The following is a 17,723-nucleotide window of genomic DNA, read 5'->3' on the forward strand; positions in this document are numbered from 1 at the left end:
GGTATATGCCACACCGCCCGTATTTTAGAGGATTGTCAGCATGATGGCATCTTGAGAACAGGCTAACTAGATTACTTAGTTTAGTGATGTCACCGAAAACTGTGTCATTGGTACAACTGTGGCCACCAAACGGCGTCGTCTGTGTGAGCAGGCTCTGTGCACTGATAGCTGAGGTAGTGGCACACTACAGTAAAGATGCTGAGCTATCGAGGAACTCTTTCCCTGGTGTCCCTGTCCCACCCTTGGCCCCCAACTGCTGCTCACACACCGTATTGTGGGGTTTGTTTCATAAAACGTAGAGCTGATCAGTTTCTCGTTCTAATCAGAGCAAGATGGAAAGCAAGAGGCAAATGCCCATTGGCTGCTCTAGACTATTACTATTAATTTAAGGTGCGTTACATCTGTTTATGCTGTGGAACATTTGTTTAATGATGCAAAGATGTGCTGCATTCTTTTATGTTGCATCTGTTTAACTCTGTGAAGCTGTGTTACGTTGCCTGCTTAAAACACCTTATTGATTGGTCTAATAAAGAGTTGACCGGCCAATAGCAAGGCAGAAGAAAGGATAGGCAGGTCTGGCAGACAGATCACAAAAAGAGAAAGAAGCAAGAGAGATGAAGGAACAAGAGGAGAAGGGGCCAGCCACCCAGCTACACAGTCAGCCATGAGTAAGAGTGAAAGGAAGATACAGGTGGAAGAAAGGGAAAGAGCCCAGCGTCGAAGGGGAGGTGGGGTAATTTAAGTTAAGAAAAGCTGGCTAGAAACAAACCAAGCAAAGACCAGACATTTATAAGTAATAATAAGACTTCATGTGGATTTATTTGGGAGCTGGGTGGGGGCCCCCAAATGTGTAAAGAGCTCAAAGAGTGAAAAACAACCAATAACAATTGCCCCGTGGGTCTCCCAGAGCTGCTGGGTCTCTTCCCCAATCCTGCTCCTGGCAGTTTCCCAAGGCCCAGCGCCCCAGTCCTGGTACTGACTCACTGGCATGCCTGGGTCACTCCAGCCAGAGGTCCAGCAGACAAGCGAGATATAGGAGGTGCAGGGCACAGGTCATCAGAGAGCTGTGCAGCACCAGGGCATGGCCTGCTTCCAGGTGGGAAGTGGAGGGCTTCTTCATGAAGTGTCCTCAGTGAGAGTTAGGAACTCCACAGGCATCAGCCAGTAGCCATATCTATCAGCTCACGGAGGCCTCTGTCCTCACATCTTCTCTTCATTCTGACCCTCCCTGTCCAGCTCCACAGTGGCACCACCAGGTTAGTGATGCAAATCCCATATCTCAGAGCTCATATTTCTGTTTTTTTCTATTGTTAAAAAAAAAATCCTTTTTGCAATGACCCAAACACTGTCATCTTCACTAAGAAGTTTAATGTAATTTCTTAACATTGTCAGACATACGACATTCACATCCAGCACAATCATTTCAGCGGTCTGACATTTTGCCTCACATATATTAAGGCACAGATGCTTAGCGAGATCCTAAAAAGAGGTCAGAAAGAATTGTGGAGTCAGCTGCGTGTAAGGCAGTGTTTGTAATGTCAGCTCTGGGTGTGATCCTAGAGAGAGTTTGAAATGGAAACATTTAGAGATTTTAGGGGTTAAAAAGAGGAGGAAAGTGCAGCAAAGAAAACAACATGTTTATATAAAAATTGAATTTCAAAAATATTTTTTTCCAGCTTTATGACAATTAACATCATGGTTAGAACTTGACCACAGGTAATGCTATTTTTCTTTGATTCATGTCTCTAATTTTCATATAGAAGTTAATAGAACATTGTATTTCACTCTAATATTGCACTATTATAGTGGAATGTATTCTGTATATTGGCCTATTTCTATGTTATTATTTATTAGGCTTACTCTCTATTCCTTTATGAAGACACAAACTTGATGGGGTCACACAAAAAGCATTTCTTGTCTACAGTCTGCTTGCAAAAGGCTGGGTTCCACATCCCTTAGGAGCTCAGACATGGCGGTGCTGCTGCCATCGCCAGGGGCCTTATAAAGATCACAAGCCCCCTGGCTCCCTGAGAGACAGGTCAGCAGCACCCTCACCCCTATCTCAGGGCCACACAGGCCACAGTCAGGCATTACAACAAAAGACCTTTATGATCAGAAATGTGCCGTTTGTCGGACCATAAAGACAGGGAGGCCTCGAGAGAACTCCATGCCAAGTGTGCTGGCATGTGCTTCCTTGCTTTGAATTTTAAAGTTGTTTTCCTCGGAGAGATTTGACCCCCATTTTGCCTTTAAGGCAGACACATGAAGTTCCATTTCATTAGAACAAAATGCACCGATAGCTGTGGTGCAGTAAGACCAGGGCCCATGTGCACGGCGCTCTTTGGCCCTCTGCTTCGGTGGCAGGAGCGGCCCAGGGCCCTGGGAGGAAGGTCAGGCAGGCTCTCCAGACAGGCCCTATCAGGAGCCACCCCCACAACGTGACTCAGCAGTTTTCAACCCGGAAGCAGCCATGGCGATGAATCTGCGCTTTTGAGAACACTGATTACCACTATTAGCGAGCCAGAACGAAGAGACATTTGGCATTTTCTTAGATGTCTTCCCAAATTACGTTGTAAAAATAGAAAAGCAAGTACAAGGACACAGCGTCTGACAGAAACAAATCAAGTTTATTGTAAGAAATCCTGTTTGGTATTTGTGTCTTTTTCCTGATGAATGCGATCGTTTGGCTTATAACATTAGTTTCTGTTGTTCCGTGGCACTAAATACACGCACATTGAGTGAGGCGGGGAGCTTCACCTGCCTTCAGTGTTTCAGCTGTAATTTGGGGTACTGTCTGTTCCAGATACCCCAGGATCACTGGTCCGGCAGCCCTGTAAGTGCCCTCACACTGAGACTGATATTCAATGCAGAGTCTTGCTCTGTTCACTTCCTGTACCGTCTTAGGAGGGTCACGGTCGGATCTTAAGGTTTTATGTCTGTGTAGTTTTGTTCATGTGTAACTGATGCATTTGATATATTAAAGGTGAGTTTGTTATGATGAAAACATTGAATTTAGCCGTGCTATGCTTCCCTATGCTTCTGTGAGCTGCTGTGTTCATTGCCGAGAGCTTCAGGCCCTGTCTGCCTGCCGCCTCCCACTCCTGTCTTCATGGTGAGTAACTGTACCTGAGCAGGCATGACTCCGGATTTGGATGGGGCCAGATACAGGCAAACAGGCTTTTATACAGTGGACCCTGCGACCTAGGCGTCACCTTTGCTGTCCCCAAATGACCCAGTAGGGGCTGGTAAACTGTCAGTGGTGTTAATGTTCACAACAGATTGCTGAGAGGACGTGAGGGGTGAATCAGGCTGCCATTCTGAAAATGAGCAGAAACCACTGCTCCATGGCGTAGGTGAAAGCAAACTCCAGAGCCAGGAGGACCCGTTTTGGGCAAACCTGTGCTACCATTTGCATGGAAATTCCAAGTAGAGTCCTGGGCTTCCTAAGGTATAAGAAGATGTCTTTGTATGAGTACCAGCTGTTATACACCACCCTCTGTGAAAAAGGGGTGGGCATAATAGAGCCATTTTCACCAGAATGAAGCATTTTCCCATGGAGGGAAAGAGAGGAGGCTCATAAAACTCAAGAGAAAATTACAAGACTCATGAATGAGCTCTTCCCAGAGCAAGAAGAGACTGGTGGGGCTGTCCACAGGGTGGCTAAGAAACTGTGGATCGCGAGTCATTGCTTTGTGCCAGGTGGGGATGGGCCATGTGGACACAATTCACTCCCAATGCTGTAAGTAACTCAATAAGTTTATTGGCTGATCAAGCTCAGTTTGGATGGGATTGTTTCCTTGCTATGTTTTAATATCTTATCTGGGGTCAGGAGACATTTGTTCAGATCTCCCAAAGAAAAGCCTGTAGATAAAAACTTCTGCCCTGCCTGGTCCTGCAGCCATTCAGTCCCAAACAAACCCACAGAGGCTTATATTAATTATAAACTGTTTGGTCTATTGTTCATGCTTATTACTAGCTACCTCTTACAACTTAAATTGACCCATAATTCTTATCTATGTTTAGCCATGTGGCTTAGTACCTTTTCTCAGTAAGGCATTCTCATCTTGCTTCCTCTGTGTCTGGGTGGCAACTGACTCTCTGCCTTTCCTCTTCCCAGAATTCTCCTAGTCTGGTTACCCCCACCTGTACTTCCTGCCTGGCTACTGCCAGTCAGTGCTTTATTAAACCAATATAAGTGAAAAATGTACATGACATTTTTGACAGTGTACAAGAGCGTTATCCCACAGCAGAAGCCACACAATGGAGGGTAAGATTGCTTGTCTGTCTCTCTTTCCTTTTAACCCCCAGAACACCGGACTCCTTCTTTCTCCTGTGATCTAGAAGAAGAATGTGCTGCCAGGTCTTACATCCATCCCCATTTTAATTGGGAAAATGTGAGTTTCTGTAACTGTTAGAATTTCTGTCTACTAGAGGTGACTGGAATCATAATGAAAGGCATTGGGGATCACTTGTCCTTAGTCTTCTCTTTTTGCTCAAGGCTTCCCTCACTCTGATAGTCCTGGGGTTCAGGAGACACATTGTGGGTCACTTGTCCTTAGTTTTCTCTTTTTGTTCAAGGCTCCCCTTACTCCGATAGTCTTGGGGTTCAGGAGACACATGGTGTAGGTGGGAAGGATCCTTAACTTCTTTGAGTCTGCTCCCTTCCTTCAATCCCATTCTGGCTGTCTCTTTTGGCGTTATGCAATCTCTTCCTCTCCATGAGCTGTGAAGCCCCAGCACCATACTCTGCTTCCTCTTCCTCTAGGAAGTGAACTCAGCAATCAGGAAATCTGAATGTCTGGAAGTAGAGTCAGGCAGAGCCACATGTGTGGAGTCTTCATATCTGCACACCTTCTCCTAACAATGCTCATGGCTAAGGAGACTGAGGGTCACAAGTTCTAGGTAAGCAACTCACGCTGACTGGACTTCAAGCCTAGACTCTTACTCATCAGCCATACTCCTCGGTGGGAGATGCAGGGTGTCGAGTGGCTGAGCTCTGCTTCCGTTCTGTTGACCTGCAGTTTTGTAGAATGGTGAGAACAGAGGGAGTGAGAAGGCTCCACAGAAATCCAGGACTATGAGAATAGCAGTGTTCTGTGTCTGAGAAAGCACCGTGAGGGTCTAGAAGAAAGGAGTGCTACTGAGCGTGGGTGTCTCCTCCACCATTCTTTGTGTGCAGCTTACAGAGAAATGGGTTTCTTTGGGAAGTTTTCCCACCTGCATGTCATTATATTTTTCATATTTATATGTTGTCCACAGCTCTCCCATTAATTGCTGACCCCTATCTTTCCCTCCAATGTTCTCATTTCTGCTTTTATGTGTGTGTATATATATATTCCACATATATATGTATACCAACACACACACACACACATATATCTCACATGAACATATACCCCAATTCAGATTTTGCTTACAAGAGAAAGATGCAATATTTGTCTTTCTGAACCTGACATATTTTGCTGGATGTAATAGTCTTCCTTACCGTTCATTTTCTTGCACTTGTCTTGATTTCACTTTTTGTATGTTGAGTAAAATTCCATAGTATCTATCTATATTCGAGAATTTGCTTCTCCAGCCATGTGAGCAGGGACGTGTAGGCAGGTTCCATATCTTGGCCATCGTGAGTGGCACAGCAGAAACATGGACGGAGATCAGTGAGTTCCAAAAGCGAAGTCACACCCAGATCTCTATTATTTTATGCACACATTGTGTATTGATTGCTTTTTCTGTTCCCACGACAAAGGTACTGGTAAGATCAATGTAAACAAGGGAAGCTTACTCTGGTTCCCCATTGAGCTACTGCCTGTCATGGTCAGACACATGGCACCTGCCAGCTGGAGGCAGACAGGGATGCAACCAGTGCTGAGATCAGCTGAGCCCAGGGAATGGTACCACAGCACTTAGAGTGGTTCTTCCCACCCCAGTCAGCCTTGTGGAGACGTTCCTTCACAGGCATGCACAGGGTGTTGTTCCAGTCAGCCTTGTGGAGACGTTCCTTCACAGGCATGCACAGGGTGTTGTTTCCTGGTGATTCTAGATCCTGTCAACTTGATGGCACTAACACCTACAGGTGACACTTTCGCCTCCCACGCTCTGAGCATTCATTCCAACTGGCTATGCTTAAAAGTGAATCTAAAGAAGCTAAGTAAGAAGGGGAACCCAAGGAAAAACTTATAGTTATCCTCTTGGCTAAGGGAAGTAGACAAAATTGCCGGGGAGAAAATTGGGATCTTGGGGGTGGGGTGGGATGGGGGTAAGGGGAGATGGGGAGAGAAAAGTTAGAAGGGAAGGAGGTCAGGCCTTGGGAAAACAGGAGGATTGGGATAAAGGAAGGTTGGACAGGGGAACATGGAACCACAATTCTTAGTTAAGGGAGCCACTTTAGGGTTGGCAAGAGACCTGACCCTAGAGGGGCTCCCAGGTGCCCGAGCCGAGGTCCCCAGTTAGTTCCTTGGGCAGTTGAGGATAGGGAACCTGAAATGACCCTATCCTAGAGCAATACTGACGAATATCTTGCATATCATCATAGAACCTTCATCTGGTGATGGATGGAGATAGAGACAGAGACCCACACAGGAGCACTGGACTGAGCTCCCGAGGTCCCAATGAGGAGCAGAAGGAGGGAGAACATGAGCAAAGAAGTCGGGACCACGAGGGATGCACCCACCCACTGAGACAGTGGAGCTGATCTATTGAGAGCTCACCAAGACCAGCTGGACTGTGACTGAAAAAGCATGGGATAAAACTGGACCCTCTGAACATGGCGAACAATGAGGGCTGATGAGACACAAAGGACAATGGCACGGGGGTTTGATCCTACGTAATGTGATGGATTTGTGGGAGCCTAGCCAGTTTGGATGTTCACCTTCCTAGATATGGACGGAGGGGGGAGGTCCTAGGTCTTACCATAGGGCAGAAAACCCTGACTGCTCTTTGGACTGGAGAGGGAGGGGGAAAGGAGTGGGGGGAGGGGGAGAAGTGTGGGAGGAGGGGGCGTAGGGTGGGAGGAGGGGGAGGGAAATGGGAGGCTGGGAGGAGGTGGAAACTGGTTTTTTTTTTTTCTCCTTTTCTCAATAAAAAAAAAAAAGAAAAAAAAAAGCACTGACAAAGAGGAAGCTTGCTCCTATTGTGACACCGTCCCACAGGAGGTTGCCCCCCGCTGGGAGAAGCACAGGCCACTGGTGTGAGCTGTGAGACTTCCAGCCCCTTAGTGCAGGGACTGGTGGGTCCCTTATGTTCCCCGCTGTTACATGGGGCCATGCTCTATTGCTCTCTCATATGCTTTGTTCCCACAGCCGCCATGGCGGCCTGTCTCAGACTCATGGGCAGACTTCATAGGCTCTTAGCAGTTCTGCAAGACACTCCCTGGAAAATTCACTGTAATCTTCTTTTTTTCCACTCACTATGGTAGCAACCCATCTCCTCGCCTCACATCCTAAGATGAAGCTGAAACATTTCTGTTTGGATTTAAGACTTGTCAGATAGCTATGTTAATTTTGACTGATTAACTAGCTTCTTAAGTCTGGAAACTAATGTGGTATCATGTCTGTAAATCTGAGGGGTTACTTTACAAACCAGGTGTTGGCAAAGTAGTATTCTGCAATGATTATAGTCTACAAAGAAACTCATGAATAAGGCCACTTCTCGATTAGACCTGGACTGGCTAGACTGTCCAGCAATATATAAAACATAAATCTGAACGTTGTTCTTGAATATTTCATCCTGAACCCTTCCACCAAATGGATAGATTTTATGACTACCAGGCAGTGCATGTCAGTGGTGACATGGGTCTCTTTAAAGGAACAGACTAAAGATTTTCAATAATTCGTTTCAATATTTACCACCTGGAGTTTAGTATTACAGTTTTCTTGGTTGTGAAAAAGTTATAGATAATTTATCCTTAGAGGCCCAATAAAGGGATCCAGAAGGGCTTGGCATGTGTGTACACGCCTGCCTCTCTGTGTGTGTGTGTGTCTCTCTGTGTGTGTGTATTTGTCTGTGTATATGGGTGTGTGTCTGTGTGTGTGTTCCTCTGTGTGTGTGTCCCTCCGTGTTTCTGTGTGAGAGTGTGTGTGTTCGTCAGAATTTGGGGAAGATATTCATGACGACTGGGTCTAGGAAAGTCAAGGCATCTCATTGTCAGTTTGCCCCTCAGCACCCAGCTCACGGACAGCGTGGTGTCCAGTGATCACAGCGCAGGGTTGTGAAGGATGTTGGGAGGCAGAAATGTGGTCTTCCACAGTAAACTAGGAAGGGAACCATTTTCTTCCCTGGGCATCTTGGCCCTCACTGATGTTCCGTCTAGACAGAGTGGTCACGGATCCAGGGGTTATTCTAGGATGTGCGCTTGTCACCACTATGTATCTCTCAGCAGCTCCCACTGCGGGGCTTCTGTCACCCCTGAAAACGGGCACCTCGATCTCGTGTCCTTAGATCTCCTGTCTTCATGGATCCCATGTGTGCTCAGGTTCTATTTGGGGTGAGTACTTTGGAATCCTGAAGTGTTATTTTTTCTAAACTTTATTTATGAAATTATGCCATATCATATTCTGGGATTTCATATAAATTTGTCCTTGGCTTGGGATCTAAACTCAGAAATAGAATATATCAAAAAAAATATGGTTCTCACTATAGAATCCAATATTCTAACAAAAAAAGCTGATAAAAATCTAAAAATATAGTTAGTATTTTCCCTTAGTGTTCTGGGAAGAGATTACTGGCTTTTCAATCTTTGTTTTGCTATTTCATACGTTTAAAGTTTTAAGCTATTTCACGATATCAACCATTTAACTTTTTTCTAATTTAAAGGAAAACCCTGTTTCCCAATGTCCCGTGCATCTATATTACGTTTCGTTCTACCGCTCTTGCGGATTATAGGCATGGAATGGACTGTAGCGACACCAGCGCTTGCCTCCCCCCCCCCCCCCCCCCCCCCGTTTCCTGATGGCAGGCACAGCCATGTTCAGATCAGTAAAGCCTACACAAAGTAATATAGCAAAAATGGACGCTGTCGTGATGCACTGGGAAATCTCTGGGGTCCTGCTCCCTGTACTTTGAGACCGTTGTTGAGTAGAATAAAGATGCTTGGGACGCAAACACAGTGCAACCTGTGCCAGTCGCTCTGATTCTCAAGATGGCTGCTGAGCGGACTACCGATGGGAAGACCGCACACACAGCCTGGATACAGTGCCCGAGTGTGCGATGGCCCGCGAGCTGAGTCAGGAGCCCAATACAGGAGTACAGCATTTCATCACGGTACTCGGAATGTCCTTATATACCTGACATTTAACAGATTCTTAGATTGTGGTTCACTGCGGGTCGCCAAAACCGTAGGAAGAACCACAGACTGGGGCTTGGAAACTAGAGCCATTCCGGAACTGACCGCGGGTCTCTTCAGATTCTCGTAGTCTACTAGGTTGCAGCCACAGCAAGGATCTCACGTTTTATGTAGTTATTAATAAAGACACCCAGCGGTGCCCATTCTGTGAGCCCAGTGCCGTGACCGATGCAGCGGCTTGCTTTATTTTGTGAGAAGGTTTTAATGCATATCACCTCCGGCAGCAGGCACACATGGCTGTCTCTCCACCAGGGGGCAGCACGAAATCCCACAAAGGCAAGAATTTCAGACCCCCCCCCCCCACCACCACACACACACCAACAGACAGCTGGTTACTCTCCGATGTGAGTGAGCGGCCCTCCCTCCATCTTTCGCATGACGATAGCAGACATGTCTATTAAAGGGGTGAAATAGCTTTCTATTGGGGAGACAGCGCATCACAGAGGCTCAGGCCCATGCGTCTCGCTTTTTCATTACTGTAAGCCCTTCTGATGGTTCTTCTGTGAGCCTTTCATTACTGAGAGCCCATCTCTCTGTTGATATACCATTTGGCCGCGATGGGTTTCAGAAAATATTGCCGCGTAATAAAGAGTCATAACCTGTGTTGATAGGAGGGTCCTGTGATATGGACAGTAAGAACAACATCACACTTCTGATAGATTCCTCTCCTGAACGTATGGCTACCCCCAGAGGAAACAAACATCCAGCAGACCCCAGCAGAAGACAGTCCTGAACTGTAAAACCTATCCATAGCTTTTACATCAATCAGAGGGGACAGAGAAGTATCTCATGTAAGTAAGCACTCTGAGAATAGGGCCTGGGTGCTGAAGTTCAGTTCTACTTAGGAAATATGGGGCTGTTTCTGGCAGAATCTGTGCCTTGTAGCCCATGGGTTCATTTGACTTTGAAGAGTGACCAAGAGACCAGAAGTAAGACAGGGTCTAGGCTGGGTCACATGAAGGCATGAGAATCCCAATCAGAGGACTAGGCTATAATACTCTTTAAGGAGCCCTTGGAAGAGCATACACTTGGGAAGTAGGTGGTTTGCCGTATAAACCAGCAGAATGCAGGACTTTCTCTAGAAGGGAAGAGAGGTCCGAGGGGTCAGAGGAAGGCTAGAGGAATACAGAGAACGTCCTCGTTTGCCACTTAGAAATCTCCGGTGTGGGTGTTTCTTATTCCCACTTTCCCCTGTTAAACCAAAGAATCCGAGTGTTTCAACTCCCTCCCAAATGTTGAAGCTTTGGTAAGTGTGGGTACTTCCAAGCTCAATCTGTCTTTTGAGAAGACAAAAACTCACTTGGCAAGCAAGGCGTCAGAAGCTGTGGCCGCCAGACAGAGTGTGTGGGGTTTGCATTGTACGAGATGGGGTGCCAAGTGAGCGGTAGGCACTGGTACCCTGGATGCAGCCACAGGCTCCACCCTGGAAGACAGAAAAACCGGCCTGTACCAGTGTCATCTGGCTGAGAATGGACAGCATCTTCTCCGGAAAGCACCGTCCCGGGAGCTGAGCCAACAGAGCCTCTTCTGCTCGTCTCGATTGAGGGACACATTTCATGTAAAGCAGCTTTGCTCCCTGGGATGCTCAGAGTCAAAGGCTGTTACTTTTACATTAAGAGAATATAAATTGTTCATAACTCAGTTTCCGCGTTAGACATACCAGCGTAGATTATCATTCTGTGGAGTCCCGCCATGAATTATTTATCAGTAGGGGAGTTTCTTCCTGTTTTAGAATTATGGATTTCCATAATTTTGAGCTATCTGTGTATGACTCTAAAGCAGTCTTCAAAATATTTAAAAAAGTGGAAAATAAAAATGTTTGAGAAAAATATCTACTTTCATATGCATTCCTTAGAATATTTTGTATTTTAAGTTACAGAAGACTCACATCAAGGAAATCTACTGGGTTTTATGTATAAAAATGTGGCCTCAGGGAGCTTTAGGTCCTGATCTAATGCATCTAAGGCCTAATTTATTCCTGCCACGCTGCCACACCCTATGCTCTGTTCACTCCACCCTGTGATTACTCCCCACACTGCCCTACTCCCCAGCTCCTCCTCGTGTAGCTGTAGCGTTTCCTCAGTGTCCTAAGTTTCAGATATCCCATTTCATCTGCCTCAGTATCTTCTCTTTCCTAGGAGACTTCAGCAAACGTCTTCCATCTCTTTGCCTGCTCTTGGTTACTGGACATTCCTCAGAATGGATCCATGCAGGGCTATAGGTTCCCAGACTCTCTGTTTCCTTTGCAGAAGCTGCTTGGCTGTCTTTATATCAATTGCATGGTGGAGTGGTTTCCTAAGAGATGGGTGCCTAGGTAGGAGGCTGACTGTGTGTACTCCCTGCAAGTTGCACTTTGAGTTCCCTTGTCATTGATGAGGTGGGTGCTACTAGAAACATCAAACATAAATTCAGCTAATATCATCACCACAGACACTTTTCCTTGCCGTTTCATTTTGGATCCCTTGAAGATGCATTACTTTATTTAAGACTTATTTACTCTTCCCCAACCGTCTTATGGCTTAGTAAATAGTTCTTTGTTTAGTAACATCTGGAATAAGTTTTTTTGTATTTCTGTAGTGTGTATGTGCATACTTACTCACGCCATGGTACACTTTCAGAGGTAAAAGCCTGTGTTTTGAGGACTGAGCTCAGGTCATTGGGCTTGGCAGCATCTCTTTACCCGAGAGCACCTCACCAAGCCTCAGATCTATTTTGGTGAACAGGGGAGACTGAGGATCCAGGACTTGCCCCATTTAGTCTAACACAGTGATAAGATTCTCATTACCTCCCCTTATGTTGTGCTAAACCCTGTAGAGCACATATTTGCACTTGGAGAATATTTGTCTTGTTTTATTCCTTTGTCAACTATTTACCTGCCATGCTCATTTTTACTATTAATGATTAAAGAAATCAATTTGATTTTCATAATAAGACTCCAGGTATCTGCATGGTAAATTTAAAAATCAAGTTTCTATGTGGAAGGAGCTCTCTCTGTATCTGAAACATGTCACATTTCTCAAAGAAATTCATAGTATATCTGTCTAGTTATACCCGAGCTCAGGAAGGTAGGTGAGGGCATGGGTGTGATGAAGTGGCTAGCGTCTATCCGTCCACATGTCCATACAAAACACACAAAAGAGAATTTGTTGTTAGGGACTGCTTACAGTTAACAATATCAACAGTGAGGAATATTCACAATGATTTCCATATTAGCAACTATAACCTCCGTTCCTCCTAACAGCCACAGAGCACACCGCTTTATGCCGGAGAGTCATTGCTCCTTTGATGGTCATTAAAGATATTCCCTGCTTGTGTATAGTGTGGCCGTGAGCACTGACTACTGTGGCATTTTAAAATCGTCTGCGAGCAGGCTGGCAGGATGGAGTCCTCCAGGTGGGAGGAGGTGAGAGGGCAGAGCTGCACTCCACAGCAAGGGAACTCTCACTGTCCTGTCCATCTTCCCGGAGCACAAGCCCAGGGCTTGCCAGGTGGAGAGGAAATGCCGTCTTATCTTGTTCCATTTGTATCTATTTATTAACAACATCTTTTTATGTGGCTCACATGTTACTTATTTTTCTTCTATGGGTTTCTTCTTCCAATTTTAGATTAAAAAAAATATGTGTCAGGGGCTGGAGAGACTGCTCAGTGGTTGGGGCACTTGTTGCTCTGGCAGAGGAGCAGGGATCAATTCCTAGCATCCACAGGGCAACTCATGCCCATCTGTGACTCCAGTTCCAGATCCTCCATGTCTTCTTCTAGCCTCTGTGAGTATTAGGCATGTACGTGGTGCACAGACATACATGCAGGCAAAACAACCATTCCCATAGAATTAAACTCTCTCTCTCTCTCTCTCTCTCTCTCTCTCTCTCTCTCTCTCACACACACACACACACACACACACACACACACACACACACACGCGCACACACACACACACACCTCCCCCTCTTCCTCTCCCCTGCACCCCAGACCCACACAGCAGTACTGTAGGTATGTATACTCATCAAGGTCTTTGGATTCCACAAGATTCTCTTCATTGGCTCTCTCTAAGGTAACCCTTCTATTTGAAAGTTAAACCTTCATAAACTATAATCACATCTAGCGAAGTTTCATTTGAATCAGAATAATTCGATCGTAGGCTACCTAAAAAGAGAGTGAAGTTCTGTCATGTGGACTTTGCCACCATCATTCCGTTGGGAATATGTGTTTATGGGGTTGGCTTTCTCAAACGCTGAAGTAAGAGAGGAGGAGTAGTTCTTGAGATGTCTGTCTTTTCTGTTACCCCCAAGTTGTTTATTCTCAGAAACATTTAGTTCCATTATTTATCCTGGAGGATTACATAAAATGTCAGTTTAAATTCTAATGGTTTGGTTAGGTCAGTTTATTTATGTGTGTGTTGATTCTGTGTGTCCTCAATGAGTTCTGTCTCAACTAGATACATTCAGATTCTTGTATGATGATACTTTTTAACCAGGGTCCTGACTGTGGGGCTGTTAGAGAACTCAGGCAATGGGCTCAGATACAGGGCACCTAGCTCAAGGTCACATACAGACAAGACAGAGATAATCATGATTAATTGTCATAATACTTTAAAACAACGCACTATCCTAAGCAAATATCCCTAAACTCCAGATATTTGAGAATGTCGGCTATTTCAAAGTAGAAATTAGGCCCTAATTGTGTTATGAACGTCTACAAGGCTATTGTCCCATAAGAGATTCTCCTGAAAGCACAGAGTTTCTAGTAAGATGATGCCTGAGGACAGGACATGCAGGAGACCTCCCTGTTCATGGGAAATCAAAGTGATTACAGTTTAAGACAAATACCTTTCTTTTTTACTCTTTATTTATTGTGTGTCTTTCACATCATGCATCTCGACCCATTCATCTCTCTGTCCCTTCATATCCACCTTCTGACCCTTGCAATGCACCCAAATAAAACAAAACTTAAGGGAACGAAAGAAAGGGAAATAATTAAAAGTCTCACCATGGAAGCTGCAGTGTGACACAGTGAGTCACACACTAAACCCTTTTGTCCACGTGTCTTTTCTTACAAGTGTTCATTGCAAAGAGTCACTGGTCTGGTTTCTATTACACTATCGATGCTGGGTTTTCATCAGGATTCATTCTGGATATCCCGTGGTTTCCCTGTGTCGTGGAGATCCTGTGGCTTTGGGTCTGCGGGTCAGGTCGTTCATGTGCTTCAGCAGATCATAGATGTTGGGGAGGGCCAAGTCATAACCGTGGTTCTGAACCTGGGCACCTGCAGGGTTGGTCAGCCTGCCAGCACACCACCAAGGTGGGCTCTCAGCACCGCACCAGCTGATTCATCCCTTGCAGCGACGAGCGAGGGGCAGGGCCAGTTCTCCTGCTTTGATGCCTTCAGCATCAACTCTCCCCCCATCCACACCATCTGATGTGGGATGTCCTTCTGTATATGTGTCGCTTTTATTGGTTGATGAATAAAGCTGTTTTGGCCAATGGCTTAGCAGAGTGCATCCAAGTGGTGAATCCAAGTAGAGATATATAGAGAAAGTAGGTGGAATCAGGGAGACGCCACGTAGTTGCCAAAAGAGACAGATGCTAGAACCTTACCAGTAGGCCATGGTCTCATGGTGATACATAGATTAATAAAAATGGGTTAGTAATTTAAGATGTAAGAGCTAGCTAAAAATACGCCTAAGCCATCCGCTAAACAATGTTGGGATTAATATAGTGTCTGTGTAATTATTTGGGTCAGGGCAGCCATAAAACACAAAAAACAGTCTCCAGTTCCAACCATCAGGGCTAACTCTACCGTGTTTCCCAGGTGAGGTGTGGGAGCCACTCTCCTGAGCACTGCAGCTGATGAGGGACATGGACAGTCTTCCTGCCTCCATGACCCTAGGGCCAGCCCCTCCACCTGTCCCAGGATCGATGTCCCAGGGTGGGTGGGGATATTATATTCTTAAGCCTCTGGTTTTCCTTTGACATGAGCAGTGTGCCCTGAGATCTGACTGATGGGTGGGTTTGAGTGAGGGGCTTCCTCTTGTCAGCTCTAAGAGAAGCATGTCCTCAGAGAAGACGATGGGAAGAAATTGTGCCCTGAGAGGTCAGAGGGGAAGACATCCCCTGGACTGTCAAGAATCCATCTGGGTGATCTGGATGGAACTCCATTCTCATAGAGTTTCTATAAGTGGATTTTGAGGTCTATAAATCATATTTTATTCACTCATAGGAGCGGAGATCATCCTTTTGTGTCAAGTTGCAGATAGCACAAGGATAATGTGTTGACACGCAGGGCTCTGCTTCAGTGACCTTACTCAAAGCCATTTCCCACATCGATGATGTTTTATGGTCTTAGGACCTCTCTCGTAATGATCATTGTGTTAGACATTTATTTTTAGGAGACATTCTCCCCAACCATTAGATAACTGCTCTCTAATGGAGCTCAAGTGTCGGTCCTCACCTCGGCCATCATCCTTCCTGTGCGGACATCATCTGTTTCAGACATGCTCATTCTCCCTCCTTCTCCCTGAGATTCTATGGCCTTAGAGACAGAATGCTAACCCCTACTGTTGCGTATCCTAAACTAGGAGTTTGTGGCTACGAGTACTAATGAGCATCTGATAAACAAACACAAAATAAGAGATTTGAATTTCACGAACCAACATGTTAAGGCCCAGGGGACACAGCCCTATACTGGGAGGCAAAGTAGACAAGTGTTCATGACCACACTTTTTCCTAGAGTATTAGCAAGCCTTCAAGCTTGTCGTTAGCAAGGACTCTGTGCCCTTTCTAAGTTGAATTAAGCCTTGTTCTCTATTATAGACTTTGACTGAAGCTTTAATCATTCATATAGTTTCACCCTATTATAATACAGCTCATTACTCATGTCAGGTCTGTTAATATATTAAGTGTCCACTGTCCACTGGAACCAGGCAAGATGCTGTCCAACACAAAATTAAAATCAAAGGACAAAATGCACAGCCTACCCACAGTTCATAAATTCTGATTTCTCACAACCTGACTCTGTCACAGGTCACGATGAGCAGAGGTGGTGATGATCATGGCTCAATGCACAGATGTCAGTAAAAGGCCACCATGTTTGTTGCAACCCTCATTGGCACTGTGACAGATTTTTCTGATTACCATGTTATCTAGTAGTTTTGTTATTTTCATATTTAGTAAATGTTATGATTTGGGTATGAAGTGTCTTCCATACGCTCATGTGTAAAGCACAATACCACATCTGCTCTTCATGCTCTTCGCTACACGCTACTGTACGGTACACACCTGTACTACGTGACAGTTTGTGAGTCTCAGACAAGGGCCTGGAGATTGACACACACAGAGACAGAGACATGGGGGACATGGGTCATCCTTGAATTCTCCAAGAATGCCCCCTTTATTGTGTTTCAGGGCAGCTTATATAGGGATCCTTAACTGACATCACGCCCCAGTCAAACCCACCGGAAACCACTCCCCTGTCATCAGGAACTCCTGAGGGTCTCGTGCTCAGAGCAGCTGCAAACACAGGAAAACAAATTGTTTTGCTCAGAGCAGCTGCAAGCATAACAAGTGTTTACAGGAAATTCAGGGTCTGGGGGTCCACAACCCCCACAGTCATGCTGTGGGATAATGATTGGGTACACGTAAAGATTTGTCACTCATATTGGTTTAATAAAATATTGATTAGCCAGTATCCAGGCAAGAAGTATAGGCAGGGTGACCAGACTAGGAGAATCCTGGGAAGAGGAAAGACAGAGACGTAGCTGCAAAACAGATACCGAGAATGCTGTGCTTAGAAAAGTTACCATGCCACGTGGCTAAGCATAGATAAGAATTATGGATTATATGAACATAAAGCATGATTTTTCCTCCTCTTCCAGAGAGCTATACATTTTATTCTTAAAATTCACCGAGCCGTGCATGTCACACTATTAACAGTAGCCGATTCCGTAATTACCAATTAAGGCTTTCATTTTAGCATCTGTTTCCAGCCTTGGTTGGAGTTTCCTCAAGTCCAGGGGTCCGTGTGTCTGTGTCTCTGCCTTGCTGAAGAGATGTGGCTAGAACTCGGGCAAAGACCGTACAGGAGCAAGTTTTGACTGATTTCCTGTTTCCGGGGCTCTATTGTTTTCATGCTCATCTCAGAATGACTTGGGATTGTTTGGAAGTACAAGTTGTTTCAGCTGTTAAGAATATCTGGTGATATCTATGACCTAGATGAGAGGATGGCAGAGTTCAGTTGTGTTCTTGTGGAATTCTATGGTAAAGGTGGTCTGGAGGAAGAGAGTTATTTTTAGCCCAATCATTGTTGGTCCTTAGTCATCAGCCTGCTAATACCAGACAGAAGGAACAGAAAACTGTAATAGCCCTCGACCTCGTTAGAGAACAAGAGA

This window comes from Microtus oregoni, unplaced genomic scaffold, assembly GCF_018167655.1.
Source record: "Microtus oregoni isolate MIOR12 unplaced genomic scaffold, Mior012 000024F_ref0000369, whole genome shotgun sequence".
NCBI lineage: Eukaryota > Metazoa > Chordata > Mammalia > Rodentia > Cricetidae > Microtus > Microtus oregoni.